General features: G+C 42.0%; 1 long non-coding RNA gene across 1 annotated transcript; it reads left to right on the top strand.

Annotated features, from left to right (window-relative positions):
- Positions 1-805: 805 nt before the first annotated feature.
- LOC129734481 (uncharacterized) lies at positions 806-2,051 on the top strand. The gene is made up of 2 exons (XR_008730061.1): positions 806-940; positions 1,833-2,051. It is a non-coding gene; the product is annotated as an uncharacterized LOC129734481 (long non-coding RNA).
- The last annotated feature ends 17,067 nt before the right edge of the window (positions 2,052-19,118 follow it).

The following is a 19,118-nucleotide window of genomic DNA, read 5'->3' as shown; positions in this document are numbered from 1 at the left end:
TCATAGCCTATTATGAACATCTGAAGGAGTAGAGGAAGCTCATGGAATGGAAAAGTAATTATCTATCATTTAAAGGACAGGGGATAGCAGTTAATGAGAATGTATAAATCTGTATGTTGGGTATAAAGATGGTTTAAGTCTGTAGTTTCAGTTGTAAGTGTTGGTAAGAAGGAATGTCAGTAATGAGAATGAAATACAATGGAATGGTTAGAAAATATATATATATATATATGTATTAAGTTATGTGGGACCTAAGCATGACACAAATGGTATGGAATAAGGGGTGGAGATTGTATTGGGTCTGGCTGAGCCCCATAGTAGCTCTCATAGTGCTTTGCTTTGTATTGGTAGCTCGAAAGGTGGTGATAACACACCAGTGTTTGGGCTACTGCTGAGCAGCAGTGCTCACACAGCATCAAGGCTGTCTCTAACATTCTCACACACACCCCAGTAGGCTAGGGTTGGGCAAGATCTTGGGAGGAGACATAGCCAGGACAGCTGACCCAAAGTGATCAATGGGATTTTCCATACCATATGACATATGCTCAGATACAAAAGCTAAGAGAAAGGGGAGGCATTCGTTATTTATGACATTTTTTCTTCCTGAGCAACCACTACGTGTACTGAAGCTTTGCTTCCTGGGAAGTGGCCAAACATCTTGTGACCTTTGCTATTGCTTCATTAAACTGCCTTTGTCTTGACCCACAAGTTTTTTTCATCTTATCTGTCCCCACCCCATTCTGCTGAGGGGCGGAGTGATAGAACAGCTTGGTAGGCACCTGGTGTCCAGCCAAGGTCAACCCACCGAAGAGGGTCCCCCATGGAGAGTCGGCAAAGTCACAACAATCACACCAATATGGCTACATGCCATGCTCACTTTATTAAACAAACAGGTCATATTTATAACTTAAACCGACCACTCACCCGACTTTACACACAGGTGAGTGGATAAAAGTCTCTGGCCATGCGGGCGACCATATCACTGATTGGTGAGCATGCTGCAGGCACCTGATCAGAGTGTGCTGATGAGAGTGTGTTGATTCCGTGGTTCCCAGGACTTGCTCTGCACCTGGCTTCTTGTTTGTGCACAGCTTGTTTTCTTTTTCCCACTGCTTGTTCCAAGGACAATTTAAAGTTGCTCTGCAGCTTCAACTAACAGGCCTGAGTTGTCCAACCCGGACAATGGTAACATATGTCCTTGGTCCTTTAAAAATCCCTCTACAAGCCACCACACTGGATATGAACAAACTATGCGATAAAATGCAATGTACCTTTATTTTGCTTATTTAGTTGTGAGTGTGTGAGTCATATGGCAGGAATATGCCTTTTAAGCTGGCTAAGTAGCTGCACAGTCACAGTGACAAAGTTCAGTGACAGTAGGCAGAGAGGGACTCCTCCAGAATAAGAATACTTGAGGGGCTTAAATTAATCCTGAAACAGGTTTTTAAATGCTGATTTTAGAGGAAGAGTATTCACATGACTAAGCTGAATAATCAGCGTGGAAATTAAAATGCTAAGGCTTGAGCGGGCCTCTTGACTGAACTCTCACCCTGTCTCCTGAAACAATAATTATCACTGTGTAACCTTTATGATAAATTAGTCCCTGTGCTAAAGAAAGCAGATTCCAGACTGACCTTGAGCAGTTCTGTGGCCTTGCGTACGTAACAGGATGCGAGTTATACATATCTGTTATCTGTATTATGCATAGTGTCTCTAAGTATCCACTTTACAGGGAGAGTTCACATCAACAGTCTGTTTCTCTGCTGCTATGTTCTCTCCCATAGCTATAGTAAATAAACTGCTTCTGACCCGACCAAAAATTTGTATTCCAGTTATTCCATGACATAATCTGATGCCATGACTTGGATTCACACATCTTGCTTCACCTGGGAGGACTGCAGACTGCTCCCTGCCAAAACCCCTTGGTGCCACTCAGAAAGGTGCGGGACCTTTCGACATACCCATTGGCTTGTTGAAATGGTGTGCAAATTAGAAGGAGCGATCCCCCTTGTACCTGGCACTGCAATAAACATACTTGATTTATAACTCTCCTCAAGTTGTAGAGTTCAATTCCGCATGTCAATTTGATGACCCAGGTGGGACATTCTCTGTCCAGCTGCGGGACCTGCTGAGGATGGGACTCATCTGGGCGCCCCTGAGATTTCTCGGGAGGACTCTCCTCCTCACCCAGATCATGGCAGGGACAGACAAGGACCATCATTGGAGGACCAGTTATGTTGTAATTGGGTTGGGGATACCTGTTAGTTGTGAGGAGACGTCCTATGCGAGATAAAGAGCGATGGTGCTTGCCCCTGGAAAGGTTGGGTATGGTAATTTGGGTGCTCTCCTTGATACAGCAGCAAGAAGGGGCCTCTTGAGGGGTAACTTAGGTTTTCTCTGGAGTGGTGTGTTTTGGCCATGGTAATTTGGGTTCTCTTCAAGAATGTGTTTTGGTCATTTTGTCATCTGTTGTAAAATTTGGTACCATGTATTATTTGAGACCTCTTGTTTATATTTGATGCTCTGGAATGGCATAACGTTGTTTGAGTTTGGAATTTCCATTACAAAATGGTATTTTTGTTATCTATCTGAGTGAGCAGAGTGAGTGAGTGTATAACGGGCCCTTTTGTGTGTTTTGTGCAACTGAGATGTAGCTCAGCTACGAAGAAAGTGCTGAAACCTGTAACTTGTAATAATTTTTATTATTAACTGTATTGTATAAAGTTGAAATGGGAGGTCAACAGAGTGGGGAAATAGTAAAAAAGAGCCCTTTGGGTTGTATTTTGGCTCATTGGAAGAATATAGGAGGAGCGCCAAGTGGGAGTGTGAATCTGAAAACATTGATAAAATATTATAATCAATGGTGGCCTTTATATATTTTAGAAGATCAGGAAAATGTAACACCTTGCTACAGTTAATGCTATTTTTAAGATGACAAGGAACATTGGATGAAGTAATGTATGCAGGTATGTTTTTCACATTGAGAAGTCATACAGAGTGTGGCGGAAGGAGTGCGGGATTAATATAGCACCACCCAATCCTTTGATTTTGACTCTAGAAAAGGATAGGGAAAAATTGAGACCTAAACTAGAAAGATGTTCTTGTTGAATTTTTTGTGTAATATGTGATTGCTATGTTTTGTAAGAAACAGCCTCAGGTTGTGGCTCCTCCTGTGGAGCAACCGGGGTGAAGCACGTTGTGAGATAAAAACTTGCACTAATGTAGGACCTGAAGTGGGGGGAAGTAAAGGACCCTATGGAAGTGTTAAAGTATTGGGGTGAGTTTGTATAAAACCCCATACTCACTCGAAGGTGCGACTGAATCATGCTGGACGCATGGCAGGGTGTTTTCTGTTTGCCTGCAAAGGCATGATATGTAAGAACACAGACTTAAAGCAACAAGTAGCAGATTTGCATTCAGGGTACGAAAGGGTTAAAGCAGAAGTGCCGTTGCAGAGGCAGGCATTTGTAACCGCTGCAGAGCAGGAAGAGCTCTCCTGCCCGAATCCTTCAGAAAGTGAGGAGGAGGGGGTTGCTATTGCTGACAATAGAACAGAAGGACCTGAAAACGTTACCCCAATTGCTGCACGCATTTGTAGTGCAACGGGACCGGTAACTGGCACCTTTAGGGCAGGCAATGGGACCAGAGGGTCAGACAAGAATAAAGGTGAATTTTTGATGGGAGATTTAGATGCTTGGAAATCAGTTGTGAAAGACTCTCAGGATGATCCAATAGGAGTAGAAAAAGGTTTGAGTTGATTGTTACTGGGTAATTGTGATGTAGAAAAATTGATAGAAGAAGCATGGAAAGTGTATAGCAGGTGGGACAAGAAAAGCTGGGTCATGCTGTAGTCGCAGCTATGGTGGCTGCTTTGGGAAAAGTGAAAACTGGTAGAGGGACTAATATGAGAAGATGAGGCAGAGGAGGAGTGTCAGGCAGAGGTGAAGGGGTGAATCCCTCTCCTGTGGGACCGGATCAGTGTGCATATTGTAGAGAAAGTGGGCACTGAAAGCTAAAGAACCATCAGGGGGTTTGGGTGACTGGATTAGAACTAGACTGACGGGACTTGGGGAAACAACCCTAGTGGATCCACTGGTTAAATTAAAGCTAGGAACTAGAGAAAAACGAGGTGGAATTTTTAGTGGATACAAAAGCAACTTATTTGGTGTTAAACTTCAGTGAGAAAAGAATTTGATACAGTTGTGGGAACTACTGGCCGCCAGGAAAAAGCATTCTGAAACCTTTAAAGTACAAATAAAGAAAACAAATAAGAATGCCAAATTCACCAAAATCTTAGTTGGGATGAGATTTATTAGAACATCTAGACATTTAGAGAAGGAGAAATGGAACTAAAAGTTAAAGATGATAAATTAATTGAAATCTTGAGCTTATCTTTAATTCAATAGAAAAGTGGAAAAGAGAACTTCCCTTGTTGCAGATTATCTTAAGATTTTACTGAATCTTTCTATATTTTGTGTTTATGTAACAGTTAGTTATAAGAGCATTTTGATTTTAAGGAGTTAACTAACCTCCATGTTAGAATTATGTTAGCACTTATTAACCAATGACGTATGAATCGCTGTGCTGCTTGTTATCCGAGACTGTTACTTGAAGTCCCTATGCTATAGACCATAATACCCTTAGTCTTTACTCTCTAGACCATAACCAGAGCACCTAGGTTCTATTGTGTATAGGATGAGTTACTGGACAGCTTGGCAAGGCTGATATCCAGCTGTCCAACTTGGCAACAAAACTTGCTTTTAAGGTGTCCTGAAGTGAACTACCTTCATTATAATACTAAAAATCACACCCACAGGTCAAGATGACCCTTACCCAGGTGAAGACCCTTCCCCTGTGCAAGTGTAGTAACAGAAAAAGATGACACAGCAAATATTACAATTATATGCAAATTTCTAACCAATCATTGTAACTGGGAGTGTACGACCTTGTAATTTTGTGTATAAATGTAATGGTAAAATCTACACAGGTGTGCTTAATTTGTGGAGATGCCACTGAGCACCCAGCGCTGCAATAAAGGAATGCCTGCTTCTTAATACTACATTGGTTTCAAGAGGTTTGATTCCCGATTTCAGTGATAGTGTTGATTTAAAGAACGTAGTCAAAATTTGTTAGTGACTAAGTATCCTTTATTGGCAGCGCTGGATGCACGGGGGATCCTTCCGCCTAATGTGCATGTCTAAAGTAACTAACTATCTTATATTTATACCATAAAACAATGACTATTCAATTAACGCCTATACATAGTTATTACCTAAACCTGCCTACTCTCGCTTTGTATGTTAATTAGCTTATCAGTCTTTTGTGCTTGCACAAATTCTTCCAAGAATTGTGGGCAGGGGTCCTCGGGACGTGGGCAGTGGTCTTTGGGAGGAAGGCCTTAGGTCTTCCTCAAGGTGTACTTTTCACCTTTTGCCAGAAAATGCTGAGCTGGCTGAGTTGGCTGTTTTCCAAACCTGCAGAACCAGTTTCAACCAATTCTCGCTTTATCTGTCTTTCCCCCCACCGGGGTGTTTTAGCTTAAGTTTGATCATAACAGAAGGACAACAGATAACAGGATGTTAGCTTAGGTTTCAACAAAAGGTCGACGGACAACAGGATAGCATTACAAGATGTTGACAAACAATACACATTGAGGATGTCATTATTCTATCCTACAGTGAATTCATACAATATCCGTGTCAGCTAGGTTAAGTAAGCAGAAAGGTTTGAGTGGGGTATAGAAATGAAACAACAGGTGAATGGTATGGTCACAGGGTATTTAGATGTGTCGGGTAATATGGGATCCAAGCATGATGTAAATGGTATGGAATAAAGGGTAGAGATTGTCCTGGGTCTGGCTGGGATGGAGTTAACTGTCTTTGTAGCAGCCTGTATGGTGCTGTGCTTTGCATTTGTGGCTAAAACAGTTTTGATAACACACCAGTGTTTTAGCTATTGCTATAAAGTGCTCACGCAGCATCAATGCTTTTTCTTTCTCCCCCCTCCCCCCCCCAAAAAAAAAAAAAAGTCAGTAGGATAGGAGTGAGCTAGACATTGGTAGGGGACATAGCCAGGACAGGTGACCCAAACTGACCAAAGGGATATTGCATACCATATATTTTGCATGCTCAGCAAAAGCAGGAGGAAGGGGGTATGTTTGTGGTTATGACAATGTCTTCTGAAGCAACTGTTATGTATGCTGAGGCCCTGCTTCCCAGGATGTGGCTGGACATCTGCCTGCAAATGGGAAATAGTGAATGAACCTCTTTTTGCTTGTGTATGAGCTTTAGCTCTCTTTAATAAACTATCATTATCTCAGTCCGCAAGTCCTTTTATCTTCCTTCTATTTTATCCCCATCCTGCAGGAGAGTGAGAGAGAAGCAGGGTGTCTGCTGGCCAGTATCAACCCACTACAGCTTTTTATATTATTTATAGTGTTTAGAAGTTTATCACTCATGTTTTACAAGAGTTGTCTTGCATAAACTGATATGGAAAATAATCTAGCAAGTAACCTAAAACTCTGCTGCAGGCAGGAATTGCATAGATAACAGGAACCATCAATATGCAAGATGGAGCCCTATTGTCTGCAAAAGGCGGTTTGAAGCTCAGTCTGCTCAGCATTCCAAGGAGGGGGCTGTTAGCACTGATGCAGATGAGCTCAACAAGAATGTAGATAAGGAACCTTCTGACAAAGACGTGCTAACTGTGAAAAGAAATAAACTGTTGAAGAGATAAAACTCAAGGATACTAGAAATCCAAGCAAAAGTAGGGTAAAGGTAATTGTGGTAGTGGAAGATCGCGACCTCCTACTCAAATATCTCCCCCCCAGGAGGCGAATCCCCAGCTCGGGGAGCATGCGTAGTGAATTAAAAAGGAGCTGTACCCTTAAATCGAAGCGGGAAAGAAACTAACCAATAATTAGTTAGGAGGCGTCGACTTTAGGCGGAACTAACCAACTTAACTGTATACATGTGCATTGTGAGTTGAACTAGGTGTGCAAGTTAGGAGGAATGATCTTCCTTGCACCCAGTGCTGCAATAAACATACCTGCTTTATAACCTTCCATGGGTTGTGTTTTCACAAGTCAAAGCTATGTATGATTTGGAAGTAGGTGAGTTTCTTTTTCCCACATAGAGAATACTGGATCAGTGCCTCCATAGGTAGGAAGTCTGAAAATCTTGGGCGCTGCAATCACCATCATGGGCCCTGTAGTTCAAGTGCTGTGTATCGCTATGCAAGTGTAGTAGGTGGGTTCCTATGCCAGTTTATATCATGCAGCCTGCTAAGCTGATGAAGCTCACCATAGGAGAGAGCATAGCTGGAGGGCAGTAGTGCTCTTGCTTTCCTTTAAGTAAGATGCCTGTAACTGGCTGCAGTTTTGATATCAAGGATGATATGGAGAAATAATGTGAAATGGGGATAATGGACATGGATTGTGATTGTATGTGTCTGCTTAAGGAATGTGGGTATGGTGACTAGTCATGGGTGCGGTGACAACCACAGTTTTGAGGAGACGCCTGCCCCTCTTCCTCTAACAAAGGGGAGACGCCTGCCCTTCTTCCTCTAACAAAGGGGCTATTTAAAAGAGAATAAGAAAAGATGAGAGACATTCAAATGCTATCTAGAGGGAGGGAGTGCTAAGTCTCCTTGCTGGAAAAGATCGGGTGGTCACAAGGACATGAATCACCTGAAGAAGATCGGATGGTCACAAGAACATGAATCACCTACAAACCTGCAAGACCACCACATTCCAGGAAACGGACTGATAAGCTAATTAACATACGAAGCGGGGTTTAGGTAACAAATATGTATAGGCATTAATTGAATATTCATTTGTTCATTGTATAAATGTGAGATGGTTCGTCACTTCGGGTATGCACGCTTGTGGAGGAGCGATCCCCCGTGCATCTGCGCGCAATAAACATACCTACTTTATAACTTTCGAGTTATAGAGTCTAATTCCGCACGTCAGTTTGGCGAGCCAGCCAGGAGGATTTCTGCTCGGCTGAGGGACCAGCTGCGGAGCGGACGCTCCTAGGCGCGCCCCGGGAGATTTCCTCGGAGGAGCCTCCTCTTCTCAGCTGTTCACCCGGGAGCAGAAAAGAAACCCCTGGATCCACGGATAAAACGGTATGTTTAGTAACGGGGCGGCTGGTGAGACGCACGGAGACGTCCGGCGCGCAGCGTAGTCCCCAGGAGGAAAGGTACCTTGGGAGGGGGTTTGCTGACCAAGGGGTGGCCGCTAGCGATCTTGAGGGCAGATCGAGCAAACCCGAGGTTACTGCCATTCCTAAAAGCCCGGAGGCCTCGTGACGGAAAGCGGGGGGCGGGACGGAATAAGGCGGAATCTCACAGGAACAAGAGGGACCTCACAGCAAAAGTAAAAGGGAAACTTTTGCGTAGGAAAAAGAGGAAGCTAAAAACTTCCTTTAGGTTGTCTTAAGAATTGGGGAATTCCTGGAATGTAACAACTGAAATAGCGCTCTGTGTCTTGTTTGTTCTATGTGTTGTCTTGTTATATGTTCAAAACTCGGAGTTATGAAATGTATGTTGAAAAAATATTAACATTCTGGTAATTTGTGGCAAATAGCGGAAAACTTAACACTCTGCTTAAGACCAGGAAAAATTGGTTTTTGTTTGTTGTTTGTTTTTTGGCAATTGTTCATTGAAATGCATACTTTGTGAACTGTTAGTGTTCCTAAGAGTTTGTACATAAGTGCACGGTACCGTATAACATACTGCTTGTGTGACTGCGGGCTGCCCGGAGAGTGTGAATGGTGTGATTGAGATGCGCATTTTGATTTTCCGTGTATAGCTTAATTATTTTGACTAAGTGTGAGTGCAAGAGTGCTTGAGACAGGCGTTTGAGTGCAAAACGAGTAAAAAGCTCTATCCGCGTTTCCAACCTTGGGTGGCTAAGGCGGCCGGAGAAAAACAAAGTAATTAAAATTGCAAAATGGGAAATGGAAGGAGTAAGCCCTGTGAAAAATCGCCTTTGGGTTGTATATTAAAACATTGGAGTGATATCGTAGGACAGGGTGGTACCGAAAATAGAAGGAAATTGGTTAAATATTGTAATCAGTGGTGGCCTTTGTATAAATTGGAGAGCGATGCGAAATGGCCTCAGGAGGGAGGAACGTTAGATTATAACACTCTCCTTCAATTAATGTTGTTTCTGAGGACAGAGGGAAAATGGGATGAAGTATTATATGCAGACATGTTCTTTGTCCTCCAGGACAAACCTGAGTGGCAAAAGGACTGTGGATTAGTACCCCCTCGGGATCCTATGGTACTAGCACTAGAAAGAGTGCGGGATTAACATCACCTGATCTTTGATTGTGGCTCTAGAAAAGGATGTTCTTGTTGAAATTTTTGTGTTAAAAAGCTCAGGTTGCGGTTCCTTCTGTGGAGCAACCAGAATGAAACACGTTGTAAGATATAAAAACTTGTACTGATGTATGTAAAACCTGAGGCATGCGTGTGTGTGTGAAGAATCAAAGACCCTGTGAAAGTGTTGAAGTATTGGGGTGAGTTTGTACAAACCCCTGTACCCCCTCGAAGGTGCGACTGAATCATGCTGGAATGCATGGCAGGATGTTTTCTGTTTGCCTGCAACGGCATGATACGTAATAACAACAGACTTAAAGCAACAAGTAGCAGATTTGCATTCAGGGTAAGAAAGAGTTAAAACAGAAGTGCTGCTGCAGAGGCAGGCTTGTGTAACCTGCAGAGCAGGAACAGCATCTCCTGCCCCGAACCCTTCTGCTGGTGAGGAGGAGGGGTTGCTCTTGCTGACAATTGAGCAGAAGGACCTGACAATGTCACCCCAATTGCTGCAGCATTTGCAGTACAACAGGACCGGTAACGGCCCCTCTAGGGCAGGGAATGGGTATGAGGTGGAATTTTAGTGAATACAAAACCAACTTACTTGTTAAACTTCAGTAAAAAAAAAAAAAAAAAAAAAAAAAAAAAATTGTTACAGTTGTGGGAGCTGCTGGCCACCAGGAAAACATCCTGAAACCTTTAAAGTACAAACTAAAAAAAAAAAAACAAATAAGAATGCCAAATTCACTAAAATCTTTGTTGGGATGAGATTTATTAGAACATCTAGACGTTTAAAGAAGGGGAAATGAAATTAAAAGTTAAATATGATCAAGTAATTGAAATATTGAGCTTATCTTTAATTCAACAGAAAAGAGGACCTCCCTGAAGTAAAAGAAATTTTTAACCAGGTGTATCTGAAAATAAATTCCAGGAAAGGTGAAAAATGCTTTACCTGTTACAGTAAAATGATAAGGGGGAGGCTTGCCCAGTTCAGATAAAAACAATATCCCTTGGTCAGCAAGGCTGTGGGGATATTGGCAGAAAAACTGAAATAAAATACACTCTGTAGTAGTTCTACTAATGTAAATCTGTGTGTTTTGCCATGACAGTGACTTGTTATGGGATGTGCAGATGAAACTGCATTGACAATGAAGTACAAGGAATAAGGTTGGTCAGGTGCCTCCTACCATAGTCAAGGGCAAGACTGGGTTGGCCTCTGTGTTTGCCACCAAGAAGAATCTTGAGCTCCGCTGTTGGCTGCAACCCAGCAGGCGTTGAGCGGTGGGAACAAATGCCATGCCAGACCTTGATGTGAGGCATGGCCCACTCTGAGGCACTGATTTGGAAATTGGAAACCGCCTGGCCGACCATGAGGCCAGACGAGTAACAGAGGAGGTAGGAAAAGAGGAATTATCCTTAATACCAGATGATAAAATCCAAACTGTAAGTACAGATCGAGAGCCAAACTATTCTAAAGAAAACTTAAAGGTAATTCAGGACATGAATTATAAAATAAAATTAAGTAAGTGGACTTATTTAAGGGATGGTTGTATAGTGGTACCATCCAATTTAATATGGACCACAGCCCTATTATTAATAAGACGCATTGGGGAGCTGATACTTTATATAAAAGTCTAAATCAGAAATTGAAAGGGTGAAACTTGTATACTGTAATAAAACAGGTGACTCAGCAATGTGAAATGTGTTTACGCAATAATCCCAATACAGCAAATAAAATAAAACTAGGGAACATTAGCAGAGGGAATGTTCTAGGGCAACATTGGCAGATCGATTTCTCAGAACTTCCTAGAAAAGGGGGGTATCGATATTGGTACTAATGGATACCTTTTCAGGTTGGCCAGAAGCCTTCCCATGCAGAACTGCTTAAGCCCGCGAAGTGACCAAAATACTACTCCAAGAGATAATACCTAGGCTTGGAGTCCCAGCGGTAATGTCCTCGGATAGAGGACCACATTTTGTGTCCAGAATAGTGCAACAGATCAGCCACCATCTAGGAATAGATTGGCAATTACATACCTCATACCGACCACAATTGAGTGGCCAGGTGGAAAAGATGAATCATCTAATCAAACAACAGATTGTCAAGTTAGGCCAAGAAACAAATCTAACTTGGCCCCAGTCTTTGCCATTAGCTCTTACACGAATTCGAACTAGGCCGAGAGCAAAAGAGGGGCTTAGCCCATTTGAAATTTTATATGAACGACTCTATGGGGTACAAAAGGGGATGTCTTCACAGATTGGTGAAGAAACAATGACTTCCTATATGGTGGCACTAAACAAACAATTAATAAGAATTGAGAAGCATATGATGGGAACACGCAGTAGGGGTCTGGATGGACCTGTTCACGATATACAACCAGGAGACTATGTATACGTTAAGTGTTTTGCAGATAAAACCCTGGAACCACAGTGGACCGGACCTTTTCAAGTCCTACTCACCACCTACACTGCAATCAAGGTTGAGGGACAGAATTCTTGAATTCACCATACCCGGATTAAGAAAGCCCCTGCAACTTCTTGGAAAGTAACCCCAGATAAAAAAGAACTGAAACTCAAATTTACTCGGACAAATGGGAACAATGTGGGTGGCAAGTAAGTGAACCTGAGCAGTTGCGGATTCACCATATGGGAAGGGCACCACAACAAACAATATAGAACAAGAGTCGGGGACTGAGCCAGTGGCCAGGCTCGCCCAACTTGTTATTAGTAAGCCCCAACTCAAACAAAGATATTTTTGATCAAAACAGATTTTAACGTTTAGATTCTTAAAATGATCAATAGTGGGTTTAAACCATTTGTGTTTTTTTGTACCCTCTCTCTTGCCTACAACCAAGAGCCTGATAATTGGCCTTGGAATCATGCTCAGAAAAAACACACTGGAATAATGGGAAAGGTGGACTCAAAGACGAAACTAGCTATGGTGGTTTTTTCTGAAAATGAGGTGTACCAAAGGAATCAATGGGATCGGGAGGATGTACACAAAGTCGACCGATTATGGGGAAAATTAGGAGATAAGATAAAAGTAGGATGTCAAACATATAATGAAAAGGATAACACCAAGATTTCGGGAGACACCCAGATTAATGTCAGAAAGGTAGATAAGGAATTTACCCTTCTAAATACAACCGTGTGCTTTAATTCACGGGAATGTTGGCACAATTTTACCTTAACCGAGCCCATCTTTATAATATGCCTAGGAAAGGAATCCCCAAGAACAGCTCTGACTTATAAGATCAAAATAACAATCATGCTAACCACTGTTCCTACCACCACCACAGTTACAACAACCCCATTAACACTTGATCTTAAATTAACTAAACCAGATCCAAAGATTTATACAATTGGACCATATGTAATCAGAAATACAGGTCAGCAACAAATGTTGTTTAACCCAGAATGGTCTCTCAAAAGAATAGAGTTAAAAATACAAGTCAATGTTTCTGATGTTAAGCCATCCTGTTCCCCCTTCTTACGAACCTCTTATGAGGGATGGACAACTTGGTTAAGAAAAAGGGGAAGTATTTATCGAAACAGAATAGTGAGAGATGTAACTGGAATGTTGGGAACAGGACTCTGAGTATTAAATTCCATAGACTCAGAGGTGATAATGAATAAACTAGCCGCCACCACGGCCGATCTATCAAAACTACAACAACCACTAAAATCTTCATTATTGGCATTAGGGGCACATCAATGGTTGATATCGAAGGTACTCCCCAGGTGGGAACAAATAAACATGGAAGATCATCAACTCATCACTAAGGCATTAGGTGGTTTACAGGATGACGTCGCCCTGGCTCTAAGTTGCATCCAAGCCCAAATGTGGATGCAATCAATAGCTGCATCCATAATAAGAGAAGGAGAGGAAGGCATATTTCCTACAGAAATTCGAAAGATGGTTTGGGACAGTGCTACGGAGGTAGAAAGAAAACTCCAGTCATGGTGGAATATGGTGAACTTTACCTATGACCCCAACACACACACCATCACAGCTTTTGTGTTGACCATACATAATGCAGTAATAATTACCATACACCCCATTGTAGCCCTTGGAATTAACCATAATGGGGTGCTCCTATACCCTTTTGAACATAGAACATGGGCCAGAAAGACAGGCGACAAGTGGCAAACAGTAGATTTAGAATCTTGTATTATGCGAGAACAGCAGGGCTTCCTCTGTGAAAGCAATACTATAATGGCTCAGGATACTTGTTTAGATACAGATCAGAAAATATGTCATTTCGAGGCCCGACCAAATGCAAACTTGAAAACAGTAATTATATATGCAGGGAAGGGATGTGCGTGTTTGAGAACTAAGTGTAACACAATAACCATAGATGGGGAGGTAAAAGAGACTGCACAGTATTCAAATTATTGTATTTGTAATTTTACTACTATCACAGGATGCGATTTTAGTTACTCAGCCCCAGTAGTGTCTCATCAATTCTTAAAATCCAGTTTTACCCTATCACAGATAATAATTCCTACCCCCATAGGACTAAATATAAGCAGTATAAAAGAACTATTAAAACATGCAGATTTACAACGTATACTGGAAGAAACCAAAGAAAAGGGACATGAAACTCTTCTTATGATCCATCATGATGTAGAGGGGATCAAGAAAGTTTTAAAAAAGGTAGAACAGGATGGAAACCATAATTGGTGGGATACTCTCTTTGGCTGGTCACCCTCTGCAACAGGAATTCTTAACACTATGGTACACCCCATTGTGATCTTATTGATCAGTTTAGGAATTTCCTTAATACTAACCATTATGTTATATTTGTGGATTTGGAGAATGTTTAAAAGAGTAATACTTATGTATGATGCTTTATATCATTCGGGAAGGCTGCTTAAGTAAAAGAATTTACTTAATTTAATAGAAAAGGGGGGATTGATATGGAGAAATAATGTGAAATGGGGATAATGGACATGGATTGTGATTGTATGTGTCTGCTTAAGGAATGTGGGTATGGTGACTAGTCATGGGTGCGGTGACAACCACAGTTTTGAGGAGACGCCTGCCCCTCTTCCTCTAACAAAGGGGAGACGCCTGCCCTTCTTCCTCTAACAAAGGGGCTATTTAAAAGAGAATAAGAAAAGATGAGAGACATTCAAATGCTATCTAGAGGGAGGGAGTGCTAAGTCTCCTTGCTGGAAAAGATCGGGTGGTCACAAGGACATGAATCACCTGAAGAAGATCGGATGGTCACAAGAACATGAATCACCTACAAACCTGCAAGACCACCACATTCCAGGAAACGGACTGATAAGCTAATTAACATACGAAGCGGGGTTTAGGTAACAAATATGTATAGGCATTAATTGAATATTCATTTGTTCATTGTATAAATGTGAGATGGTTCGTCACTTCGGGTATGCACGCTTGTGGAGGAGCGATCCCCCGTGCATCTGCGCGCAATAAACATACCTACTTTATAACTTTCGAGTTATAGAGTCTAATTCCGCACGTCAAGGAGATGATGGTTCTTTGTGAAAGGCACAGACACTTAAGGTTAATTAACTAGCTTATTGTGTAAAGAACATAAGTAGTAGAAAAGGTGGTAACAATCTTATGTCCCTTCTGATGTTAATAGAAGCAATAGAAAAGGTAATAGCAGTCTTGCTCCTTTCTGATGCTGGAAACCCCAGCTATTGCAGCATCAGACAAGCCCCTTCAGGGTTGATCACAGCATGCTGTCCAGAATTCCTGTCTGTGGCCAGGTTTATTGGCATTGTGGTCTTTAGAGCTTTTATAAGATTTTCTTACATGTAAAGAAATCTCATAATTTCTGCTGTCAGGTAAAGGAATGTTACATGTAGATATGCTGCTTAATCTCAAGATAAGATATGTAGATGACATCTATGTGTACTAAGTAGGAACCATGTACAGGCTTCCCCATTACAGTTAATCAGTTAAGTTCATCCAGCTGATGAACTGAAGGTTCACTGAGGTTCACTGTCACTGAGGTTTGTTGAGACGCTCCACCACATCTTCATAGGAACAAGTTAAAGACAGTCATGGTATGTGCTCAAGTTATGTAAATTACTCATGCTAACATATAGGGCTCTACAACTGTGGTGAGTTGATCCTGGCTGGCAGGTAAGCCTCCACCCAGTTGCTCTTTCATTTGTCCCCAGCAGAATGGGAGAGATAATCAGAAGAGCAAAAGCAAGAAAAAAGAACTCGTGGATCAAGATAAAGACAGTTTAAGTGAAGGGGAAAAAACAACAACAACAAAAAAATCCCACAAGTGATGCAAAAGAAATCACCACCAGCTAATCCCCAAGCACTGACTACTTTGGAAAAAGTCCCTTCCAGCTTTATTGCTGAGCATGATGTTATATTGTATGGAATATCCCTTTGACCAATTCGGGTCAGCTGCCCCACCTCTGTCCTACTCACTGTAGAGGCAGAGGGAGAAACAGAGAAGACCGTGACATTGTGCAAGCACTGTTCAGTAATAACTAAAACACTGGTGTGTTATCAACACTGTTTTGGTCACCAATCTAAAATGGCACCTTATGAGCAGCTATGAAGAAAATTAACTCCATCACAGCCAAACCTCGTACAACAACCAGGGTACTACGTTCTACTTGAAATCACTATCTCCTCATTACAGTGTCTTCTACAGTGGTTCACTACAGTTGTATACTGGAAAATGTTCTTAAATTTAATAAACACAAGATTTCAGTTTTGCTTTCCAAAAATAGTTATAGGTGTGATATAGAAGCTATGCTCCAGAGTCCTATTAAGTACAAAGATGAATATTAATGGTAGGTTGGTAAAATGCTCCTAATTGATACAGTAGTTTTTATTAAGGAACTAACAGTTATTCACCCAGAACAATGCTGAATAGAACATAGCTCAGAAACATAATGAGAGGTTCTTAATGGCAGTTAGTTTACTGTGGAAAATGCATATACAATATTTATTGCAGGGCCAGGCTTGCAGCAGCCCATCAGGGTGAAAATTTGGTCTTGCTGAGGCTGGTGTGAGATCATCTATTGACTCCTAGGATAACAATCTCAAATTAGGTATTTATTTCAAAACTGTTGAGGGCATGATATTCAGCTTTAATTGGGACTTTTCATAAGCTAGTTAATCCTTTTTTATCATACATAACTAAAATTAAATTCATATATTTGTTTCAGAATTTTAGTTTTTAATAAAATTATTAGTCCTCTTGATATGGAGAAATAGTGTGAAATGGGGACAATGGACATCGATTGTGATTGTATATGTCTGCTCAAGGAATGTGGGTATGGTGACTGGTCATGGGTGTGGTGTATGGTCACATAGGCACACAGCCTTGAGGAGACACCTACCCTTCTTCCTCTAACAAAGGGGCTATTTATAAAAAGGATGAGAAAAGGATGAGAGACATTCCAATGTTATCTAGAGGGAGGAAGTGCTAAGTCTCCTTGCTGGAGAAGATCAGATGGTCACAAGGACATGAATCACCTACAAACCTGCAAGACCACCACAGTCCAGGCAAAGGACTGATAAGCTAATTAACATACGAAGCGAGAGTAAGTGGGTTTAGGTAACAAATATGTATAGGCGTTAATTGAATATTCATTTGTTTTATTGTATAAATGTGAGATGGTTCATCACTTCGGGCATGCATGCTTGTGGAGGAGCGATCCCCCGTGCATCTGCGCGCAATAAACATACCTACTTTATAACTTTCGAGTTATAGAGTCTAATTCCGCACGTCAGTTTGGCGAGCCAGGCAGGAGGATTTCTGCTCGGCTGAGGGACCAGCTGCGGAGCGGACGCTCCTAGGCGCGCCCCGGGAGATTTCCTCGGAGGAGCCTCCTCTTCTCAGCTGTTCCCCCGGGAGCAGAAGAGAAACCCCTGGATCCACGGATAAAACGGTATGTTTAGTAACGGGGCGGCTGGTGAGACGCACAGAGACATCCGGCGCGCAGAGTAGTCCCCAGGAGGAAAGGCACCTTGGGAGGGGGTTTGCTGACCAAGGGGTGGCCGCTAGCGATCTTGAGGGCAGATCGAGCAAACCTGAGGTTACTGCCATTCCTAAAAGCCCGGAGGCCTCGTGATGGAAAGCGGGGGGCGGGACGGAATAAGGCGGAATCTCACAGGAACAAGAGGGACCTCATAGCAAAAGTAAAAGGGAAACTTTTGCGTAGGAAAAAAAAAAAAAGGGGGGGGGGGGAGCTAAAAACTTCCTTTAGGTTGTCTTAAGAATTGGGGAATTCCTAGAATGTAACAACTGAAATAGCGCTCTGTGTCTTGTTTGTTCTATGTGTTGTCTTGTTACATGTTCAAAACTTGGAGTTATGAAATGTATGTTGAAAAATAATAATATTCTGGTAATTTGTGGCAAATAGCGGAAAACTTAACACTCTGCTTAAAACCAGGAAAAATTGGGTTTTGCTTGTTGTTTGTTTTTTGGCAATTGTTCATTGAAATGCATACTTTGTGAACTGTTAGTGTTCCTAAAAGTTGTACATAAGTGCACGGTACCGTATAACATACTGCTTGTGTGACTGCGGGCTGCCCGGAGAGTGTGAATGGTGTGACTGAGATGCGCGTTTTGATTTTCCATGTATAGCTTAATTATTTTGACTGAGTGTGAGTGCAAGAGTGCTTGAGACGCGCGTTTGGGTGCAAAGCGAGTAAGGAGCTCTATCCGCGTTTCCGACCTTGGGTGGCTAAGGCGGCCGGAGACAAACTAAGTAATTAAAATTGCGAAATGGGAAATGGAAGGAGTAAGCCCTGTGAAAAATCGCCCTTGGGTTGTATATTAAAACATTGGAGGGATATCGTAGGACAGGGTGGTACCGAAAATAGAAGGAAATTGATTAAATATTGTAATCAGTGGTGGCCTTTGTATAAAGTGGGGAGTGATGCGAAATGGCCTCAGGAGGGAGGAACGTTAGATTATAACACTCTCCTGCAATTAATGTTGTTTCTGAGAAGAGAAGGAAAATGGGACTATGTATCGTATGTAGACATGTTCTTCATCCTCCAGGACAAACCTGAGTGGCAAAAGGACTGTGGATTAGTACCCCCTCGGGATCCTATGGTACTAGCACTAGAAAGAGTGCGGGATTAACATCACCTGATCTTTGATGATGGCTCCAGAAAAGGATAGGAAAAAAAAACTGAGACCTAAACTAGAAAATTGTTCTTGTTGAAATTTTTGTGTTAAAAAGCTCAGGTTGCGGTTCCTTCTGTGGAGCAACCAGAATGAAACACGTTGTAAGATAAGAACTTGTACTAATGTATGTAAAACCTGAGGCGGGGTGGGGTGGGGTTCAAAGACCTTGTGAAAGTGTTGGGGTGAGTTTGTACAAACCCCCGTACCCCCTCAAAGGTGCGACTGAATCATGCTGGGATGTTTTCTGTTTGCCTGCAAAGGCTGATATGTAAGAACACAGACTTAAAGCAACAAGTAGCAGATTTGCATTCAGGGTAAGAAAGAGTTAAAACAGAAGTGCTGTTGCAGAGGCAGGCTTGTGTAACCTGCAGAGCTGGAACAGCATCTCCTGCCCCGAACCCTTCTGCTGGTAAGGAGGAGGGGGTTGCTGTTGCTGACAATTGAGCAGAAGGACTTGACAATGTCACCCCAATTGCTGCAGCATTTGCAGTACAACAGGACCGGTAACGGCCTCTTTAGGGCAGCGAATGGGTATGAGGTGGAATTTTAGTGAATACAAAACCAACTTATTTGTTAAACTTCAGTAAAAAAAAAAAAAATAATAAAAAAATTGTTACAGTTGTGGGAGCTGCTGGCCACCAGGAA

This window comes from Falco cherrug, chromosome W (genome assembly GCF_023634085.1).
Source record: "Falco cherrug isolate bFalChe1 chromosome W, bFalChe1.pri, whole genome shotgun sequence".
Classification (NCBI taxonomy): Eukaryota; Metazoa; Chordata; class Aves; order Falconiformes; family Falconidae; genus Falco; species Falco cherrug.
The sequence above is the reverse complement of the archived record's forward strand: the minus strand, read 5'-3'. Positions and strand labels throughout refer to the sequence as shown.